The sequence below is a fragment of the Chinchilla lanigera genome, unplaced genomic scaffold, assembly GCF_000276665.1.
Source record: "Chinchilla lanigera isolate Chin_1 unplaced genomic scaffold, ChiLan1.0 scaffold00037, whole genome shotgun sequence".
Taxonomy (NCBI): Eukaryota; Metazoa; Chordata; class Mammalia; order Rodentia; family Chinchillidae; genus Chinchilla; species Chinchilla lanigera.
In genome coordinates, this window is record NW_004955438.1 from 8459565 (window position 1) to 8482956 (window position 23392).

Here is a 23392-nt window from a genome sequence, read left to right on the forward strand (position 1 = left end):
TCTCATAGAGCTGACTCATAAGAGGGGAATGAGGAAAATCAGATAAGGAATGAGAGCCCGATTTATGAGGCCCTCAAATGTAGTGGTAAAGAACATGGATATGGGAATACAGTTGAGGCAAATTAGACATATAGGAAAGTACAGTAAGAAAGATAGTAGTGAGTGATAGCTCCAGACTGGTCTCATGGCTTAGGACACACGGCGGCAATGGGGACAGGTGACATGGAAATCCATGGGCTTGGGGGATGACGCAAGGACAGTGTATCAGTCTGGTGAGAGAAATGTCAACCCATACTTGGTAATTGCTCTTTCTTCCAAAAAGGCAATAAAGAACAAATAAAACCTCTAAATTATTAAACATTAATAAAAATATTTAGCTAGGCTTGGTGGCACATGGTGCTAGCCTTTAATTTTAGCACTCAGGGAGGCTGAGGTAGGAGGATCACAATTTTGAGCCCAATCTAGGCAAGTCATTAATTTAGAGAGACTGATTCAGATTGCAGCTGTAAGATATGTGCTTTTAAAAATATTTGATTATTAATTTTTTAATAATCAAGCAAGCAGGATGAGCTTATTAGAATTTCTGAAAGATAAATCCAATAGAACATACTGTAGAAAATCAAAATGACAGGGTAAGGCCCCATTAAATTGTGGTAGTAGAGGAAAAAAATGATAAAGGCCTGGATTACTGGCTATGCCAATCAAGGGTTTTGAGTATAATTGATTATTAAATGTGGCTGTGGACAAGAAAGAAAGTATCAGTTGTACCCCTGGGCTGTCTGGCTTTAGTGGTTAGAAGGAAGGTAATCTACTAAGGGAGACAGGAAACAAAAGAGGAGCACATTTCTGGAGGGGAAAAGTGAATTCAATTTGAAAAGTGGTGGAAATAGGGTTTAGGAGACATTCAAATATCACCCAGCTCTTCACAGCTTTTCTATTGTAAAGAATAACCATTTGTTAAATTAAGTCACCCTGGAGCCACACATCATAACCAGTTCCTTAAACCATGGTAAGATTTGAAGAACTGCTACACACACTTAGTTCTTTTGTGTTTTAAATAAATTAGTGACAAGAATGAGTCACAATAGAATTGCAAACATGATTCATTTTAAAGAATTTGCTCATTGTTACTTTCCTTTAAGTTTTTAGTACATTATTCTGCACATTTTGTAATCCTGTGATGGACAGTTGCTGCCACTATCATGGGCAGCAGAACTAGCAAAAGGAAATGCAATGTGATATTGACCAATTCTATCTGAAAAACGAACTTTAAAACTTTATTCTTAGTTAAGCATTACATTGGGGAATTTCTATTATGCGATGATCACAATATATGTACATTTAGTCACTGTTAGTCTTGTTCAGTGAATATACTTTAAATGGTTCTATAATCAGACATAAAAATTCATATATGAATGTACATTAGGGACAGAAATTAAATAATTTCCAAGTTCCCTTTTGATTCTTTGGACTTTGATTAATTCTTTGGGGATAAGGAAGGGTGCGTGTGTGTGTGTGTGTGTGTGTGTGTGTGTGTGTCTTTCCCTCTTCTACTAAATCAAGTTCAACCTATTCTAAGGACAAATTAGAATTATATGAACTGAAACATTGGTGAGAGTGGAAAGTAAGTAATATGGTGAATATATAAAAATATGTACACGTATAGCTGATTATTTCATTATTATACCATTATTCATTATTACCATCTTTCAGTCAAATAATACTTACTTGCCCAAAGAAAATTCACACACACACACACACACACACACACACATATGCACACACACACACATATATTCTGCTTCTCTACCATACCAACATACAAGCAGAAGTTCAGTGTCTTCAGTGGACTCTCCTAGTTATAAAGCTAATGAGAGATGAATGAAGGTCTTGTTAACAAAGCACGGGTTTTTCTTATGTTTTAACCATGTTGAGCTGCTCATCATTGACTTGGCCAAAAGAAATTCACAAGATTTCCCTGAATCTCCAAAGTTTTGGAGTATCTCCAAAGATACTCCAAAGTATCTCCAAAGATACTTCAGCGCAGTATCTTTCTAAGAAGCAGCTCTCACTTCTGATCAATCAAACTTCAAAATATTTTAAAACTAATTTTTAAACAATAGCGAGTGCTATCCTCTGGATCAGTATTATCCTTCTTCAAGGTAAGTGTCCTGGGGAAATCTTAATCTCCTCCCTGGATATTTCATTTCAAGAGTAGTCTGTGGCCCATGAAAGCCTGTTCCTTAAGCCTGCACTTTGGCTCCCCTAAGTTGACAGGAGATTTCTATGATGCTTGCTGATATCAACTGTGTGATTTCAACTTCCTCCACAGGGAAATGAACATCCAATCAGCTCTGCTTCAGCTCCCCTTTTACAGCTACATCATCTACTGAACTCAGTATGAACAGGGCTGCTGTAGGAGCTCATGTGTTATACAGGTCTGGTTTTTTTTTTGTTTGTTTGTTTGTTTTTCTGAGAATAGATAGACACTAACCAGGAAGACATTACTGTCAGGGTCAAGGGAGGACCCCAAAACATTATCTTGCTCTGTGGTTACAGGTAGGATGCTTCCTCTTATCTTATGGACACCAATATCTTCAGAAGTTGATATTGTCCTAAGAAAATTGAATAGTTTTATTTCTGTGAAGTAAAGATGACATGTAAGAGAGTCTTCAGCATCTTGGGATGGTAAGATAAAAGCCAAGTATATTTCAGATTGGAATATTTTGACAGATGAGGATACAATGGTCATTAAGGTGACTTTCCCAAGGTCACCAGTGAGTGAACAACGGACTCCGGTATGAGCTTCTTGGATCCTGACTCAAAGACTAGCGATCTTACTCTTGTTCCTCCACTATTTTATTAAATATACAAATATTAACATAATCAATCCACATAAAAACCGAATAAAGAGATTTGAGTTTGGTGTGGGGATATAGCTCAGCAGCACAAGTGCCTGCCTGGCAAGCTTAAGGTCCTCAGTCTGATTCCCAGCACCAAAAAAAGAGATTTAATTTTGGCATGGGAGCTCAGGAGGAGATCCATTCATTCACTTCCTAGTGAAATTGTTGAAAAATAATTTTTAAAAAGTAGCCTTCTAAATATCAGTGATTTAGATACCATCGATATCTTCTTATTTCTACAAATGAGGAACTTGAGGCACAAAGCAAGTGATTTCCACAGTCATATGAAAAAACTTCGATTTGAGGCTCGGTGGTCAGTTCCAGAATCTATCCTTCAGGTAGGAGGTGGGAGTGACTTTTTGAGCAGGGGCACAGGGGGCAGGTGCTGATTTTCATGCAAAGGGAAAAGGATAGAGCAAAGAAGGAGTGGGGCCAGGAACCAGCGAGGAGTCTGAATTCTCTGAGTTCACCCAAGTAGTGCATGCAGGAGGAGGCTGCAGACCAGATGAGGGAAAGCTGTGTGGAGCCGTTTTTCATTTCTGCTTCGGAGATTAATGGGTCCTCAGCAGGGAGAGGCCTATGTGGAATAGCTCCTTGGGAATCCAGTGGCTGAAAAAGGATATCACAAATATGCACAAATGGGATATTGGAAGAACTCCACAAACAAGAAAGAAAAAGTGTCGATTTTATGCATCTCACAGGACATAGTGCAAAAAGCCAGTGTAAGATGTCTTTCCAAAGAATGAAGCACTTTCTCTCTTTATTCTTTTCCTTTCCCTTCGCTCTGACTGGTGAGGACGGAGTAGGTGAATTGAAAGGCCAAGTTATCACCAGGTACTTGGGGAGGAAAGATTTCCATTACTATGCAAATCAAAGACGTCCTTAATATCTAGCACTAGGCAATATAACACTTAGAATTGATTGTTTTTCCTTTAAAATGACCATGGGGCTGTTTATTTCTAAAAATGAGCAAAATAATTATTGTACCTCCCGATGTTTGGCCTATGACTGTCAGTAAATAATTATATTGAAATGATTTGAAAATGGAGAAGACAATTGCATTTTGATCACATTCCAAAAATCAGTAGTTAAAGGTATCAGGTGACTATATCTCTGTCATCTGCATATCTATATATGAACCTTTGTGCCCTCCTCTTTACAATTAATGATTGTTCACTGAGGATAGAACTTGTAATTCTTCAATAATAACAGATAATTTTCTTTCTATTTTCTTTTCCACCTTGTATAAACCTGTTGTACTTTGGCATTAGAACAACCAAACCTTGGAATGCCATTGCTTTCAAACTTGTAAAATCTGATGCTCAATCAATTTTGAGGCAAAAAGTTTTGCTTGGTACTTGTGGTATGTTTAGTACATGGTGTGCCAGCTAGAACTTGTCAGTGTTGATTGTCTGGTGACTCACCACGTTTTCCAGCCAAAACAATTTGTTTGATACCTTACACCCCCTTTTTTTGTGCTGGGGCTTCCTGAAACCAATTAATAACAAATATCAATTAACCACAGGAGTTCTAAATGTAATCTGCCAAATAAAGAATATAATTTCTCAATAGACAGCAAAGTACGAATGATGAAATTTCCCTTCCAATTTTGGTTGGTCAGTAACTACTTTCTTGACCCTGGAGAGAGTAAACATTTCTATATCTTAACTTTCTCCATTGAAAGTGTGAATGCGTAGGACTGTAACCACCTCTGAGCTCTTTTTCTAAAAAGTGAATTAGCTTTACCTATGACCAAAGAACACATCATGATAAAAAAAAAATACAAAAATATCTTAAAAGAAAATGGAGTTAACAGCATGTGCTTTTCATTTCAACTAATATGAGAGATAGTTCAAGGCTCCTTAAAAACATATATCAAGACATTATCTACATTTAGTGGCCAACTGCAAAAAAAGGTTAATATTAACATAATATTATGCAGAGGTACCTGCCAAAAGGAGTATTTAAAAAAGCAAAAACACAAGAGACTTCTTTTAATTTTTGATGGTAAAATATACAAAAAGATTATAGAGTAAATTTACTCTTAAGAAGAACTTTATAGACTATGTTTGTCCTGGAACTATGATAAATAAATAAACATTGAAATGAAATAACCAGGTTGTCACAGGAAACCTCTCTGAACATGGCCACAAAAAGTCATATTATGGCTTAGATTTAAAATGTCCTTTGAAAGGCTCCTCTAGGTGGAGTTTATGAAAAGTGACTGGATCCCCAGAGGTGCTACACTCACGAGTGGGTTCATCCCTTTGTGAGTTTATGGCTGGCTTTGCTGCTGGAAAGTGGAGACTGGTGGGAAAAGGAGAATCCGTGAGGGGCATGACCCCAGCCTGCCTGACGCTTCCCTTCCCTCTCTGCTCCCTGGCTCCATGGGTTAAGCAGATCTCTTCCACCATGTTTTCCACCATGCCCTCTCTGCCTTGGGGCCAAGCGACTGTAGACCAAACTGTGAGTCAAAAAAACCTCCCCGTCTTTAAACCGTGTCAGGTATTTTGTCCCAGTGACAGGAAACATGACTAATACAGACCTGGAGGGAAATATCTAAAATTGAGAAGGAAGAGTCAGAGAGGGCAGTGGATTGAAAGAAGACCATTAATTCTTACTTCATATGTTTGTGAACACTTTGATTAGTTTCATCAAAATCCCTCTAGGTATGACACAAATAGCACAAAAGGAGAATGGTAGATGGACAGACATTCAGGCACTCTAAATTTACTGGTAACACTGCACCTACCTAGAAAGTCACATCCTTTTATAAAAGCTAGGATTCAACAAATTGCTTTATGCACACAGAAGTGTTTGGTTTGCATAACATGTTTAATTATTTAAAAACAAGTGCAATTTGTCTAATAGAAAATTTCCCATGCAAAAGATCTGAATTTCAAGCTGCTTTTTCTAATCAGAAACTCTGTCAAATACTGAGGCCACTGAGCACAGGGCAGCTCCCAGCAGAGGAATAGGTGCACTGATTTTTTGGTGGGGAGGAACGGGAATCAAACTCAGGACCCACTGAGCCAAACCCCTGGCCTCAATGCACTGTTTTAAGGAGCGTGTTCAACAGTTTTGGACTCAATGTCTACCTGACCTGCCTCCCATCACCAGGAGGATTCGTGTGGGCTTCCAGTTTCAGCTCCCCTCCTCATACACCATAATGGAAACTCAACAAAGCGTATGCTGATGGGAAGATTTATTTCTGGGTGATGGAAGAGTTGGAGTGAGAATAGCTGGTTGAATATTAGACCTGCCTCTATTTCATATGTGATCTTTGGCAAACTATATCTTAATTTGAACAGTATTTTCTGTAAACACAACTTTGTCCTCCATCCAAAGAAGAGTCAGTAGTAACTGTGTTAGAGCATTCTGCCAGGTAAAGCACTTAGTAAAAAGGCACTATAAGATCCCTGAAATTATTTACAAGTTTTAAATAAATATCAGTAAGCACTCAATAATATTAACTATCACTGTAGTTACTGTAGCTTTGGTAATATTTGTCATTAAAAGGGTCATTTTTCTTATGAAAATTCCTGAAAGTATGTCATTCTCAGTCTCAGAACCAATGGATATGGACAGTTATCCATGACCTATGGGAGGGAGAATGCAGAAAAAATGTGGTAGAGATGAGGTAATTAATAACTTCAAGTTGTACTGGGGAATGAAGAAGAGGGCAAATGAGATAAGTAGTTGTGCTCAAGAGGTATAGAAAAGAAAAGAAGGGCAGCACTTCAGCAGAAAAAGGAGAACACACACACAAATCTGGAGGAATTTTACAGAGAACAGAATGAAGATAAAAAGATGACTAAATGAATAAAAGAAAAGAATCCTCCCAAATGTCCAAAAGAAGTGAAACTCAAATTTAAAAAAAAAAAAAAAACAAGAGGAAATACAGTCCTTCCCTCACTGTGAGGGATCCATGGATTCTACAGAGTTAGAAAGCTAGGTGGAATAAATATATGCAAATCATAGCTAAAAGGGTCATGAAAGCAGATAACTAAAGCACAGTAACTGCAACACAGGAGTCAGAGATACAGATTCTGGAACTCGAACAAATATGTGTCTTTGATTTCCAGTCTAGAAGTAGGGAAATAATCATACTGACAGTGAGTACATTTGGAAACACCATTGTAGCTGGACAGGTCGTGCAGACATTTGAGAGGTGAATGAAGCTTGAATCAGAAGATTATGGATATAAATAATGGAGAAAAGAGAGATGTGGTTGTGTAGCATATATTGCAGGTGCCCTTCTGCCCGTGCCAACGGGCAATTTCTTTTGGAAGAAATATAAATGGACGGGTTTCTTAAGGATGTGTCTCCTTTCCTTAAAGAAGAAAAATGACCACATTTGGAGAGAATATAAGATTTATTTAGGGAAAAAATGCAATAACTAGAAATAACTAACACTAAACAAAGAATACAAATACATGCAATCAGTCTGAAATGGACATAAGATTTACAATATTTCCATGTATATACCTTACAGGATTGAAAAATTATTTATAGAGCATATATATACATATACAAAATGATTAGGTTTCATGGGTTAAAAGAAATATTTGCCTTTTCAAATCATTAATGTCTTCCATAAAAGCTGGGTACATTGGAAAATGTATTTGAAAGATGAACTCATTCCTACAGAACAGATTGTTCAAATACCAAAGGAGATATGAAGGTGAGAAAAACTGTATTCCTTTGTCAGGCCATTCAAGTCGAAAATAATGCAGAAGAGAGTTCTGAGGCCAGGGTTCTGAGAAGGAGTGAAGCTCAAAACTTTAGTAGCAGTCAAGATAGTTAGTTTCAGACCCGGTAAAGAGAACCATGACCAAAAGAAAGGAGAGAAAGAGAGAAGTAGACCCATTGCTCAAGTGAGGGGTCCCAGTGAAAGAAAAAGAAAAGGTATTAAAAAAACATAACGGCATGATCTATAAATATCTTGTTGTGTTTGGAAGTGGTGGGTTTAGAGATTAAAATGGATCTGAAAAGGATGTGGAAATATTGGCTAAATAGACTGCTTCAATTCTAAGGGGGGGTTATTATGTGAATTCCTACCAGAAAAAAATATAGTGGTTGAATGAGAGTCTTCACTCTGCAAACTAGAGACGGGTTCATCAGTGAGCTGATGGAGACCCCCTTGTTCTGCTTGTAAATTGAGCATCTTAATTTTGCTAAAAAAAATATCATGGAGAGTAAAAGTGAAATAATTTCACAGAAAGAAGACTCACGATATTTGTAACAGGTGTCTCAGAAATTATCAGAAACTGGAACGGACAGATCTTTATCCCTGCACACTGGAAAAGATGCCAACATAGCATAGGATGTTGTTCACACAGTCCTGGCTCAGGAGATATTTGGAGGATTGTACCGTGGTCCCATGATCCGGGAGAGCCAGGCTAAGGCTCTTTTACACCAGTTAAGTGAGGTAAACCATGTGTGGAGACCATGTGTCAAATAAGTCAGGACCACCTGGGAATATTCTTTTGTGGGATCTGTAGCCCTCACTAAGGGAAGATGACAAATGAATGAAATTGAAAGGTTTGAAGGAGGAGCTGTTTATTACATTTAATTGCATGTGAAACTTTCATAATTTTCCCCCAAATCATATCTGATTTTAGAAAAAGTACCTATAAAAATTTCTTTAAATGATAAAAAGAGAATGATGAGCTGGGTGAACCTAGTAATATATTATGCAGCTGAGCTCACTCAAAACAGTGAAAACAAAACAGAGGAGAACTTTTTAAATATGTGACAAGCACAGAACAAAATATGGAGAAAAGTGCAATACAGTAAAAAGGAAAGGAATAGAAGTTTTATTGAAACTGCACTGGGTGACAGATGGTCTTTCTGCCTCATATTATTTAAATTTCACAACCAAATCAAAAAATATATCATCATCTCCATTTTGCAAATTAGAAAATCAAGAGCTAGGCAGGTTAAGTAACTTGTCCAAGGTCACAACACTAAGCAGATAGAACTGAAATTCAATTCACTGTCTATCTTACGCCTAAGCTTTTATCTACACACCATTGCCTTTCAAAACAAAGACATAAAAGTGAGAAATAAAGGGAAATACAATTATATTGAAGCTGTATAGTTGAAGGATGGGTGTATTGTCTATGGAGCTTAAGGCTGCAACAAATTTTGAAAAGGGAAAAGAAAAAATGTTGGCATAATCTCCATTCACTTGTGGTTTAAAAGAGAACCTTCTACACACTGTGCAGAAGAGCATCTGAGTACCTGCACGCCTGGACGCTGAGCTGCGGGTTAAACACTTACAAGCAGCACAGAACCGCAATTTGCAGCTAGCACTCTTGTTAGGGAAATATTTCTTTGCAAATAATGCATAATTAAGGTGGATTAAGTGTTACTTGACTTCTCTTTTGTTGTTACTCAAATATATTATTGCCACTCTGTATAATCAAACTCACAGTTATCATTAAGGTGTGCCATGCGGCAGCTCTAGGTTGGACTGACTCACTGTCTTCATGCCAAGCTCTTTCTGAGGATGGTGCACATACAATGTTTCCATCCTGTGATGAATCCTGGAAGGTCTTATGGAGGACTGACACTGCTGTGCAATTTCACCCCCCATGAAATGGTGCCTACACTTTGGCTATGTGTTTTTAAATCCCAGTGTGTACATAGTAGAGGAATAAAACTGATAAAATAATAATTGACCTAGGAGGAATTTTTTTAATTAACAAAAAAGTGAAGCATGGCACTATGTTATACAAGTTTTATCTACTTTTATAGAAGTTTTGTGCAGTCAGGAATATAGCTCAGTGGCACAGCGCCTGCCTGTCAAATGCAAGGTCCTGAGTTCGATTCCCGGTACAAAAAAAAAAAAGGTTTTGAAAAGTTTTGTGGATACAATCAAATAAAATTTTGTGTGGAATATCGTAATGAATTACACAAAATACTGTGGTATCTCAGTTCATGAACTTAATTTTTTCAAGTATTCTGGGTTAAGGGTTCAATTCATGGTTTCCACAGTTATGGAAGAATTAAGTTCATGAACTGAGGTACCACTGTATTATAGGATCCTTTATGCGTTCATGAATTTTCTGCAGTAAACAATTAATATTATTTACAATTTGGCAGCGTAGATTCAAAAGATAAACTTATTAGAATTAACTATTATAGCTAGAAATTAGGCTAATTATCACACTGACTAAAATGGAGTTTAAGTGATTTTCATAATTCAGAGTGTCCTGTGACTAACCTAGAATTGAAAGAAACAAAGATGTTAGTTCATACCTCCACCAAAAACTTTTCCCAGCAAATTAAACTTAAGAAATCATATTTCCTGTGCAGTTTGGCTTTTGTTCATGAACTCCCTGCTTACCCCTCTGTCTTCAAGATTTCTACCTGCTGTTTACTTGCAAAAAAAAAAAAAAAAGAAATCATATGAAGAAAACTGTAAAAGTTCTCTAATCTATTATGTCTGCTAATAACCATGATCACTAACATATACTAACATATACATCACTAACATATACATAATACATTATTAAATGGCAACAGTTTTCACTGTTTTATGTCACATCACTCTTCTCAATAATCATGTGAGGTAAATGTTGTCACTGTCCTAATTTTCACCAGCTGAAGCTGAAGCAACTTTAGAACTGTATTAATAACATCCACATAAATTAATAATATTTTTGGCAAGAATGATATCTTGTGATCATATTGAAAGAATTCAAGCAGGATGGGTATTTCCTAAAACTAATTCTATGCACTAGTCATATTCACGGATAACCTTGAAAATTATTTTATTGTGCATCTAATGAAAACTAGAAAATAATTCACCTTTCTCTATCAAGATACCATAGTTGAGGGGGCTGGGGATTTAGCTCAGCGGCACAGCGCCTGCCTGGCAAGCACGAGGTTATGAGTTTGATTCCCGGTACCGGGGGCAAAAAACAAAAAGATACCATAGTTGAGAAAACTCATTGTTCAGAGGCACCATTCTTCAAAGACTGCATGAATCACGGAGTCAGAATCCTCTGGCATGCACAGCCAAAACCTGAAGGATGGAGCTAGCTAAAGATCTTGCATTCTTCAAATGCTTCCCAGTGATTTTTCCACCCTGTGAGATTTGATAACTTCTGAGTTTGTATGACAAAAACAAGAAATTAAAACCAAAAAATAGGTTCCTGATATTTTTGGCTTTACCTATCTACTTGTTTCTTCATTGAGCATGGGATACTCCTAACTGTCTATTTAGTTATTTGCCCCATATATTTTACTTCACTCCGTCTCTGTTCTTCTACATTCTTGCAGTTCTGGGGAAATCATGACTGAAGCGGGAAGTACCTCTGCTGGAGTGGGCCTGTTATTCCGGTGTTTGTATCTAAATTCTTGCATCAGCTATTTAGTGCATATTGTCACAAGAATAGAATCAAATATTCCCTAACCTGAGAATATATTGTCTCTTTAAAAGATATGGTGGTCATAATTGATACAGTATATGTGTGTCGGGGGTAGACTAGCTCTCGTCCTTCAGGAAGCCAACATTCTATTAAGAAGTGCAAAGGTAACTAATTAAAAATGAGAAAATGCAATAAAAGATGAGAAACTGATAAGAGCTAAGTTTTAAAAATGTAAGAAGGCTACAGTTGGACAGTGAAAAAATGGATTAGGAGACTCTGAGTTAAACAGGGAAAGTCTTCTGGAAGGATTGACATTTTCTCTAAACCATAAGTGAAGCAGGACAGTGAGCTATGTAAAGATCTATGTTCGGGAAGAAGTACCAGAGGCAGTCAAAGGAGACCCATAGCAGGACAGGCAGGCTTACACATAGAAATTGTATGGTATGTGTACATAGAGGGCACCTCAGTGAGCAGGATGTCAGATGAGATAAGCATAAATAGGCAGCAATTCCTTCAGGTATGACGTTTTAGCACAGTTGTAGTGCTTAGATTGTGTTCCAAGGGTGATGTTGACTATTTGTGAATTTTGAGAGAGCGTGAGGAATTATCTGATTTAAATTTTACAGTATCATTCCAGCTGGCATTTGAAGCCAGGGAAACCTGTCAGTAGTATGTTTACAGTCCCAGTGAGAGACATGGCTTCCTTTGGGTGTTAACAGGGTAGGTGATGAGACATGGTCAGAGTCTGTATATACATGTTTGTACACTGAAGATAGAAATCATCAGAGTTGGTAATAGATCAGACGAGGAATGTGGAAGATAAAGAGGACTTACAGATTCCTACGTTGTTTTACTGTAGTTCCATGTTTTCCTGTTGGAGCTCCACACTGCAGTGGGGAAGAAAGGTTGCAGGCAAACTCAGAAAATTCACTTTGGACATGCTGAGTTTCAGGCACCAGGTAGACGTGCAAACAGAAAAGGCAGCAGGCTCTGTTTGAACTCAGGGAGAGATTAGAGCAGAGCTGTGAAAGACAGGGGCGTGGGTGTGGCTGAGGAATGTGAGTTCACGGCTGGATGAGATCACCCAGATGGGAGTGTGTGTACACACAGAGATCGGAAAGACATGTGTGGCTTGGTGCCCAGTGGAAAACTTGCTCAGTCCTGCTGTTCTATGACAAAAGATGTGATGCTTTAACTCCGGGAAGTAACAGACAGCACAGACCTGACCATATCAGAATATCAACATTACCTATGATTGTCATAGGATCACTTCAAAAAAGGTAATTATTTTCCCCTTTTTTTCAATATAAATTCAGGTGTGAATATATTAACACCCTACAGTATCAGATTCATTTTTAGCAGTGAGTTGCAGTTAATCCTGAGAGGCTGGTAGATTCACTTATAAAAGCTGGTGGTACAATTGGGATGAAAAACTGCCCTTTTGAGTAAGTGCTTTATAAAGGCAATTAAAGCCGAAAGATGTGTTTATGGGCTTTCACCCTTCAAAATGGCTATAGATCAAATTTATTAAAAATGTAATTTGGAAGAGAAGCTGGCAATACAGTAATAAAAATAAAAATGAAGCTAATTCATCTTAGAAATATGTGGTGCTTTTAGCCCTAACCAACCTACAGACTTTTCTATCTAAATACAAGTAGATATCAAAAATTACTTTTTATTTCCAAAGAGCTTTGAACTAGAATGGGGCTGATGTTTATATGGAAACAAGATGGATGATTCTGATGGTTCAGGATTTAAAATGTAGGTATAATTTATGTTTCTGAAACTTAGTGCAAATAATAGGAGTTATTTTTAAATTGACACAATATAGAAATAATCTAATAACATAAACTAATATATTATTAAAATTTATATACTCCCAAGTGGTTAAAAGAGGCAGTAATTTTCTACACATTTAAATCAACACTCTTCCCTGTTTTGCAAAGATACTTGCTTTTATTTTACTGTTTTTTATAAAATTATATAGGGACATGAGTTATGTTTATCAGGGCATTAGAAATGTTAGATTGCGTTTAGAAGGACTGACTCTGTTGTAAGGATAAGTGCACAATTATTTTTTAGTTTGAAAACAGGGTCTCAGTGTGTCGCTTCCTCTACCAGGAAACATCATTTTTGATAGCATTAAAATTCTGTTAATAGCCTGGTTAGGGCTGAGATCTAACTTGTCTCCCCAAATTCTCATATGTGTGGAGAGTGATTGGGTCATAGGGTCCTACACTCTCAGTGGATTTATCCATTGGTGAGGTCATGGCTACATGTGTCCTTAAAGGGTAGTGGGGCGTGTTCTAAAAAGACAACTTCCTGCGGGTGCTGACTTCTCTGGCTCCTCCTTTCTGCTTCCTGGACACCATGGCTTAAGCATTTTTTTCTCCATCATGCCCCTCTGCTGTGTTGTTTCTGCCTTGGGGCCAGCCAAACATGAACTAAAACTAGGACACAAAATGAGCCTCTCCCTGAGGTTGTGGTGGTCCACTGTTTTGTTCTAGTGACAGGACAGTGACTAATCCTATAATCAAATGCAGTGAGCAGGCCTACTTTTGTACAGAGTTCTTCAGTGCACCTTGCATGCATAGGTAGATTGTGGACAGTTTCACTGTATTGAGCTGATAATGTTCTGGTGAGTTTGCAGTGGATAAAGATGAAAAGGTGATGAGATGCCCAGTTCATGGTTCACCACAGGACCAGTGGAGCAGCCAGGATGGGAAGGAGGGACAACTCCAGTATCTGATAGCAGCTCTGCTCTTGGAAGCACCTCATTTTTGCTTTGCCTGTGTTTTCTTAGGATCAGGTACTGTTCAGAGATATAAATCACCTTAGTTCCTGTCTTAGTTGCTTTTCTCATTGTTGAGACAAAATATCTGACATCCAAAGTTAAAGAGGAAAGGTTTATTTAGCTCACAGTTTGTAGAGGTTTCAGTGGAAAATTGGCTGTCACCAAAGCAGGCTGGCTCATGGCAGACAGGCAACCATTCAGGGCAATAGAAGAAAGTAAAACCAAGACAGAGAGAAGCCTCTTTCTGTACCTTATACTGTAGGCAGGTTACCTGCCCTAGGGCAGGTGTAGCACTCACATCCTTCATCCCAGCATTGGACCATGAATCAATCACAAACTCTAGATTCAGCTACCTCTGAAAAGCCCACCCCCCGCCAAGACTACTTGCGTCTTTGGGGGAGCATCTATACACAAGCTATAACAATTCCTTTCCTGTCTCCTCCTACATTCTTAAAGGATAACAGAGCTAACATGTAGAACCTTGTCTTCAATTTACTTAACATGGAAAAAGTATAATTAATAGCACAAGAAAAGAAATAATGATTTCATAGAGTTTTTATTATCATTATTATTTAAGCCTACCTGTAAGGTGATCTCTGAATAAGAAACAAATTGTTGTAGAAAAAAATCATCATTCACTTACCTTGCAAACTCTGGAATATCATTGTTTTCACAATCATTTTATAGTGATTACATATCTACACTGATCAAATAACTGTAACAACAGCCTGAAATGCCTAGTAAGAGAATTATTTCAAAACTCTAAATAATACTACATATATTGTAGTTGAAAAATATCATCAATTTACATAAAGGGTTAATTAGTACAGGTTTTTAATAATATTAATTTAGATATATAACATAACAGCTAATTTTTGCTCATCCACATTTTAATATTGATCCAATCAATTTGTAAATAAAATATTGTGCTTTTACTTTCTACATAACTACTGACATTCATATGACCCTACATATACACACACTTCTGACATACATTTTAGTTTTTCTACATCTAGAAAGTGATTATGGCCATACAACAAACAATAATTGTTCTCCATGAATAAATATTTGCTATTGTGCCATAAAAATCAGAGGAAAGATATTAGAGAAAGGACATTTTAAGCAATAAGTACCACCCAAGTCACCTCTCAGGTTCAAATTTTCAACTATAAAAATAGAAAATAGAATCAGAAGGTTTTTATGGTGTGGAGTGATTTTCCATCTCTGGGAAAAGGAGAATAACAGATTTTCTTCATGAATATATTTCACCAATGTCTATATAGAACGTGACAGTTATCTACTGCACAAACTGTATCCTTTTAGAAATGTAATAAATTTAATGCTTTTTATGAGACTGTGTGAGCCAAAACCATAGTACCTGGAAAAATAACATGATGAAAAATAGTTCATTTAAACATCAGGGTCTGCCTTATGATACAGCCATACCACTGTCTACAGGCAGTAGGTCTATCTGCATGAAGGTGAGTTTGCAGTGCATTCATATGAAATGACATGAACTCTTCTATCTGTTAATTGTATGTCACTTTCACATGAAAAGTAAATTAAGGGAAGGATATTGATTTCTATAACTTTTTTTCTCTGTGCTAATATAAATATGTCCAAATGCATTTAAGATAAATGGTAGTTACATTTTTAAAATTAAAAGTCTTTCTCTCTATCTTATATGTATGTAGAAGTAGATGCAGATAAACTGCATATAAATGTGTTGATGAATAGATAATAGATCATGTCTATGCAGCTGGAGAGAGATGCAAGAGAGAGATATGAGAAAGAGAGAGAGAGGTAGGGAGAAAGGGTAAACTTTCTGTGTAAGGCAGACAGTTAATATTTAATGTTCTACTGTCCAGATGGTCTCTGTCATAACTACCCAACTTTTTCTGTATTGTACACAAAAGTCATAAACAATATGTAAATGAATCACGACAACAGTGTTCCAATAAAACATTATTTATAGACACTGAAAATTGAATTTCATATAATTTTTATGCTTTATAAAACACACTTCTTTTCCAATCACTTAAAAATGTACAAACTTGGCTTCCAAGTAGAGAAAGGTTTCATCACAGATTCAGCTCATGAGCCTTAATTTGCAGTCCTTAATATATATAATATCCTAAAGTTATTTTTATGTCAAAGAATCCTATAGTTTATTGTAGAATTACTATCAAATTTGATCTGCAATTATCTTTAGAGAAATTATGAACTTTATACACAAGAAAGTGGAAGTTTATAAGCAGAAGACATTTTAAAGAAAATGTAGTTTTATTGCCTAAATTGGAACACAGCCAAGAAAGAAAAACTCACACTTTTACTTTAACAGAAAATGCAAAGCAAGAATATGTCTCCACTAAATGTTTCATTATGTGATAAATTAGGATGTATAGTTAGTCAAAATAAAATCCCAGTATTTAAACACCATAATAAACACAGCACAATATCAATTTTCACATTATATTTTATATGCAAACAAATTTGGTTTGTCTTAGAAAAATGTTGGTTTCCTCACAAAAGCAAAAAGAATTCCACTGAAATATTAAAGAGTTTCATATGTGACAAATTTAAGAAATATGAATAGAACATCTAACACTCCCCCTTAAATACATAATTTTGCATATGAAACATTTTAAACCAATGCTTAACAATGTGAATGCCCTACTCTCTCAATTTATGCAAAGGACTGAGTCAGGAAATAGCTCAATATGTCTTTCGAAGATTTCATTTGATAACTTGGTCATTGATAGGGTGTAAACAATGGCAGAATTTCTCTCTTCAATTTGATCACAACTCCTAATCAGAAAGCTGGATTTGTCAACCAACTATGTCAGGAGTGGGCTATAAATTTGTTTTCAAATGCAAGCTTAATATTCATAGTATTACTAAACCTGTGTATATGTTTTAGTGAAGAGGTTCAGCTTTTTTGTTAGAGACATGACTGAGAACAGAGCACTTGATCTTACATTCAAATTGTCTCTCTTGTTTCTCTCTTTGCAGTAGCAGTCAGAAATGCAACAGTTAAATGCATGTATTCTGTCTTTTGAAACTTATTTGTCCTGCTATAAACCATGATCACACATTTATGGCTTTTCATAAGTAAGGGAAATAGAGAAGTGTTAGTACCTCCAATAACAAGAAAAGGAAGGAAGAATAGGAGAAGGAGAGAATAAAAGAAAGGAAAGAGGGAAGAAAGGAGGGATGGAGAACACACACATACACAAAAAATGGAGCGCTCTTCCATTTTTTAACAAACCAGAACACAAAAATCATAAAATCCCTTTGGATGAGGAAGTTACAGTAATAACAAACCTGTAAAAGAACAGAATGCAGAATTCTATTCTAGAACTATGCTATAGGACTGCTCATATTTTCTTCCTTAAAAAGGAACACTTTGTTTAAAAGAACCATAAATATGTACTACCTGCTTCTTTGAATTCATACCCTGTGAATCTGTGTTTGTAAGAGTAGAAAAGAGAGATTATGAAAGACAAGCCTTGCTTTTCCTGAGCATTTTTTACTTTGTATTTGTACAAATAACTCTAAGATCAATTAATGATTATTTTCTTCTAAAACAAAAATGATCTGATATTACTAGTGAAGATGCATATATAATAAAATGAATGTGAATGAGGCTAGGATGAGGAGAAAGAATAGAATAGGACCAGGAGAAACTGAAATTGTATAATTACCGAAGATAGCAAGAAACTAACACCAACTTTATCTATTATAGGCTAGATTTAAGTTTGCCCATAATATCAATAAGCTCATAGGGGATTTCCTACTTGTATTGTTGAACCAAGAGCCTTCTACCCAGGCTTATTTTCCCAGGATTTCTTGGCTAATGAATCATGTTCTTTGCTCTATGACATTCATAGAAGTCTTATAACCATCTCCAGACTGAGTGGATTTGGTCATGTGAAATAGCCTTACAGAGGATTTGGCCAGGGAGTTTCACCACAGCATTGCAGAAATGTAATTGGCCAGTTATAAGTATTTCTTATAATGCTCCTAGAAATCTTCTTCATGCTGTCAAGCAAAGTCCAAGATACCTATTTCCTAGCAAGACTGCTGGAAGATTGAGATGAAGCAATCCCATCGTGGCCTGGCAAGTGTGTTAATGTTTCCTGGGATAAACACTGCATTGTACAGTTTCCCAAGAAGGGATGTGATGATAGTCATAACAATAATCATAATAATCCATTCCACATATATATATCAAGCACCTGTTACGTACTCATCAGCAAGCACAAGACTGTAATGATAGAAGTGATGGATTTCTAAGAGTGTTTTCTGAATGCCGCTTTGGTGTGTTGGGCGTTGGCCAGGATCAGGGAAAGCTGTCTATAGATTTGACCACTGGCTTGACAGCACTCTACCATTGTCCAGGAATTGCCTAAGTGGTGATAAGCACAGCATTGCTTTTGATGTCTTTGAAAGCCCTGTTGGGATGTGCAAACTGCCTTCTCCACTGCAGGGATCTCACCATTATCACAGGAGAAATGAGTATCTAAGAGACTGTAGCCATGTCTGACTAAACGAAATGTCATCGGCAGAGGAGCCGCAGCTGTGAGGGCTTTGTCATGTCGGTGCCTGCAGTGTCTGTGCCTCCTTCCCCAAGGGCTTTCTCTGCCCAAAAATACTCACTGAGCTAGAGAGCTGCTGGGGAAAGAAAGCTTGGGCACCACCCTCCACTAGGGACTGGCTGGAAGCTGGTGCAAAGTCTCCAGCTGCTTCAGTACTCGGGTGGGATGACTCAGGTCACACATAATGCACTGGGTCCTGGAGGACCTGTCAGGACCAAAGTGCATTCTCTCATGGAAAACTTGCTTTGCAACACACATTTCTTTGCCTGTCTCTGGCCTTTCCTTGCCTCTTCTACTTCCAGGGACAATGATTTGCAGTGGAATCCTTGTCTCTGGGTCTGCTTTACTCCTTTGTGAAAGCAAACTAAAGCAGTAGATTCATTTAAATCTCTTCAGAGATTGTCTACCCATAATATCTGTTTAAAATGAAAGAAGCTTGACATGGATTTTTTGTTTTTGTTTTTGTTTTGGTGAGAAAATAAAATGGAGGAAGTGTCGGAGTAACTAGTTTTTCTCAAATCAATTAAATCAGATAGGTACACATCTGAAAAGCGGGAAATTAAGGGATCCTGGGAGTTTTGATAAAGCATCTGTGAAATGTCCAACATTGTACTGGTAGCCATGCTTTGCTATTGTTAATAGGTAAAAAGTCTTCATACAGATTTCTGCTCCCCAAGCTTTTAAGAGCCATTCGTGAAAGTCTCATGATGTAATGTAGCATGGACCAGGACCCCCCACACATTCACAGCATGAGCACTAGCTTGATAGGAAGCATGGTGATGGTTGCTGAGCACACCCCACCTCTGGGAGGCAGACAGGCAAAGAACTAAAGCTTCTGTAAAGACCCCAAGTGAAAGTATAAGCAGAAGGTAAGGTGCAGTCAGAACACAGTGATCAATTCTTCATGAGTAAATGAAAGATTACACAGAAGAAGGCACGTCTTCTGCAACTAGAGAAAAAAGGGGAATGTGTTTGTTGAAGAGCTGAAAGGGCGTGTCAGTCAGAAGAAGGAGCACAAGCAAAGGAATGAAACACGCAAGGAATGTGGAAAATGATTAGAACTCAAGTATGTGCATAACAGAGACATTTGGCAAGAAGCAAGAGTAGAGAGATTGGCGGGAAGGTTGAGGCCTGAGGAGCTGGGATTTCCTTCGCAGGGAACACGAAAAGGGTGCACAGAAGAACAACAACATAGTGTTCTTACTTAGAAGGGTTTCTTCAAGACCACTGGGAAAGGAAGACACCAAGATGAAGTGTGTGTTAGAATCGCCATGTAATTGGCGACATGGAGTGTGCAGACATGGAGGCGGAGGGGAAGGCACCTCCTGCGCACCCTCCTCTCCAGACATGCACGGTGCAACCACAAATATTTCTCGGACCACGTAAAAGCAAAGCCTGGAGTTGAGTGATGCCGATGGGAGGGATCAGAAGAGCCACAGAAGAAGAGACAGAGTGAATCACGTTCTCACCGGAGATTCTGCAACCCGGCAACCATTCATCTCACTGATTCCTTCTCCATCTCATTATGCACTACTCACTTCACCAGCCCACCTCCACCCCGCATCCAGAAGCTTGTTTTCAAAAATCTTTTCATCTGCAGGAATATCTGCCCATAGACAAGATGAGGATATTTTCAAGGCTGAAATCAAAATAGAGATATAAAGATGCGAGTGTTCATTCCTTTAGGTGCTATCAGCTTTAGGAGCCTCTCTGTGTGTGTGTGTGTGTGTGTGTGTGTGTGTGTGTGTGTGTGCGTGTTGAATTGCTAGATGTCATGTAGATCAATAAATTGGCCTGTGTAACCATGTATGCTCATGGTCTCCACTATGATTGAGTCTGGGAGATGAAAAGATCTTTAAATTTCCAAGGCCTGCATCTGTCACTAATAATTTTAAATAACATATATGACATTAAATGTGTATTATGATTTCAATCTGATTTTACCTCTGAAATCCTTCTCCTATAAACTGCAAGACAGTGCAGCAGTAAGCAATTATAGTAAATAAGATTCAATGCCAAACTGTTTTCCTTTCTGGAACAGCAAAAGGAAACGTCTTTCCCATCTTGAACATCATATACATCCATGCTGACCTGCCTGAAGTAATGTCATTGAAAGTGCTTATATTTTGCCAGAAAACACATAAAAATGAATTTCAGCCTATGGTATTACTTTGGGATAGAACCATCAGGAAATAAAAATAGTTTCTAGGTGGCTATAAAAGACAATATGCATCTATTCCCTCTACCCTTTGTCATTTCTCTCATGGCCAGTTTAATTGTCAACCTGTCTCTTAAGTTTCATACCTTCCCTAAATGTGTTTTCTCCCGTGCCTTATCTCCTCAAAGCCATCAGTCACACAGCAGATTTGTAATGAACTTGCTCTCTGCCAAGGCAAAAAAAAAGTGACATCATTTTTAAAAAGGGGGAGATCAGCACTTTAATCTCAGTGAGATAGAAAATAGAACCAAGGAAATGTCTGGCAGAACTAGAAGGGGGAAAAGATGGGGATGGAACACACCTTTTTATTTTTCTCCATGCTTTATACACTGTGCTTTAGAAATTTGGAATCTATTTGTTTTCTATTCTATTCCTATTCTGCTAGCCATGCAGAGTCTTGTCCGGAATAATTACTGAAAAGGGGGCATGGCATTCTCTCTCCCAGCTTTTGTGAGTTTGGTAGGATGGGGAAAACATAGACTGTTTCAAAGTGACATGCATGAGGCACTTCAGAATGTCAATGGGAGGAGGCTAGCTGGTGAGTCTGGCCAGGCATGTGTATTCTAGCTGTTCCCACACTAAAACTAAAATCAAAATAAGGAGAGCTAACCATGGAAGGGAGGAAGAGCAAGGGATTTTTAAAAAAATCACCGACGATCCCATCAGATGAAATTATCTATGTGTGGGTTAAAGGTTATGTGGATAGCAGTTCTGAAGGCTTAGAGGTTAATATATTAAAACAGCTGTTTGCAAGAATGGAATATGTAATCAGAATGACTTTATGAAAACATAATCCTCTAAGATAATCAAGTTGAAGTGCGGGTTCCCTCACTTTGGAGCCATGTGCAAAAGATTATCAACCACATACCATTTGTCAGAAAAGTCTGATGAATCATGCTTGATCAAACGATAGCTAACACGCTTTAAAATGAAATCGGTATAGAGTTAGACCTATGTATTGCTCACGAAACTTCCCAGTCACAAGCTCAGGTGTACTAAGAATCTAATTTTATTCATTCTTTTATGACTTAATTTATTTCTGGAATCTTTGCCTGTTTGTCAGCAAAAATCCTAGCCTTATATCAGTTCTTGGTAAATTCAGTCATCTCCAGATTTTGCCATGGTGTCTGCATCCTTGTATTGGTGTGTCTTAGTCTATAGTGTGATTCTACGCAATAGAATACTAGAGACTGGGTAGTTTGCAATAAATTTACAATAAATGGAAATTTATGTGGCTCAAGGTTGTGGGAGCTTGGGAAGTCCAAGATCAAGGAGCCACGTATGCGGAGGGCCTTCTCGCTGTGCCAGAGCATGGCAGGAGAATCACATGGCAGAAGAGAGGAGTACACAGATAAATCTCAGCTGGTAAATCATGTGAGAGGGCTGAACCCACTTCTCCAACAAATACTTCCATGAAAACGACAACAGTACATTGATTCTTCTCATAATTTATAAGTCCCACTTCTCAATAATATTGCCTTGGGGATTAAGTTTCCAGTACAGGAACTTTTGGGGACACATTCTAAATGGCATGACCCACATTCTGTGGCTGCTTCCATGTTTCAACCATGGCCTAGTCCAACGGATCTAATCCCTCATCCACTTGGGTGTGAGCTACCCACCTGGATTCCGGTCTTTGCCCCTATTCTCATGCTCCAGCAAAGCATCTGATGCCCTTGGCATGACTATTTGCCATTTTAGAGATTATTCTGAGTCACCAGCACCGTTCTATGCCAGTATCATCATGCTATGGTTTTTAATATTAAACCCTTCTAATTTTCAAATATCAGCAACAATTTTGTTTAATAATTTTCAGTATAGTAAGTTTGAAGTCATTTGAAAAATCAAAAACTGAGATTTTTTTAATGGTATATATTACTACATTTATACACAGACACACACACACACACACACATATATTAATATCCTAAAGGGAACAAGAAATTTCAACTATTAAATACCTACAGCTCTCTTAACCGTTTCTCAGCCACTGTTATGTGTCTGAGAATGGTGGGAAACTGAGTGATGGGAGCTGAAAGAAACTCCTAGAACTTGTTGATTCCCTGTTGGTGGTGAATGGGACCTAACAGGACTGTTCACTCCACTTATATTGAACAAGCCACACTTTCTACCCTTTCTGCTGTGTCACTAGGGCAGGTCAGCAGACTGCAGAGTAAAGTCTAACAGGTTTTCACGTCCCGCATTTCATTCAGGAAAGGAAGTCACTGGTCCGTAGGTGCTTAGATGACTCTTGGTCCTAATCAGCCTCGTAACATGGGAGGGGGTGTAGCAGAGCTCAGAGCCCTTTCTCAGATATCCCTACAGCAGTCCCCATACATGTTCGTTCCCTTTTCTCTCTCGACTAAGATATATTTGTGTCTTCTCCGTGACTGGAAAAACAGAAGGTTTACCTCCAATCTGTTACAATAAATCCAGGTCCTCATGCTATGGTTTTTTTTTTTTTTTTTTTTTTTTTTTTTTCGAGTTCCCGGTATGAG

The 23392-nt window shown here is 37.7% G+C and overlaps 1 long non-coding RNA gene across 2 annotated transcripts in view; it reads left to right on the top strand.

Moving 5' to 3' along the window:
• Positions 1 to 12421: 12421 nt before the first annotated feature.
• The window catches only part of LOC102028577, an 85839-nt gene continuing 74868 nt past the window's right edge, over positions 12422 to 23392 (top strand). For both annotated transcript variants that reach the window (XR_001235165.1, XR_261920.2), the window contains exon 1: positions 12422 to 12564. This is a non-coding gene — a long non-coding RNA (uncharacterized LOC102028577). The remainder of the gene's footprint in view (positions 12565 to 23392) is intronic.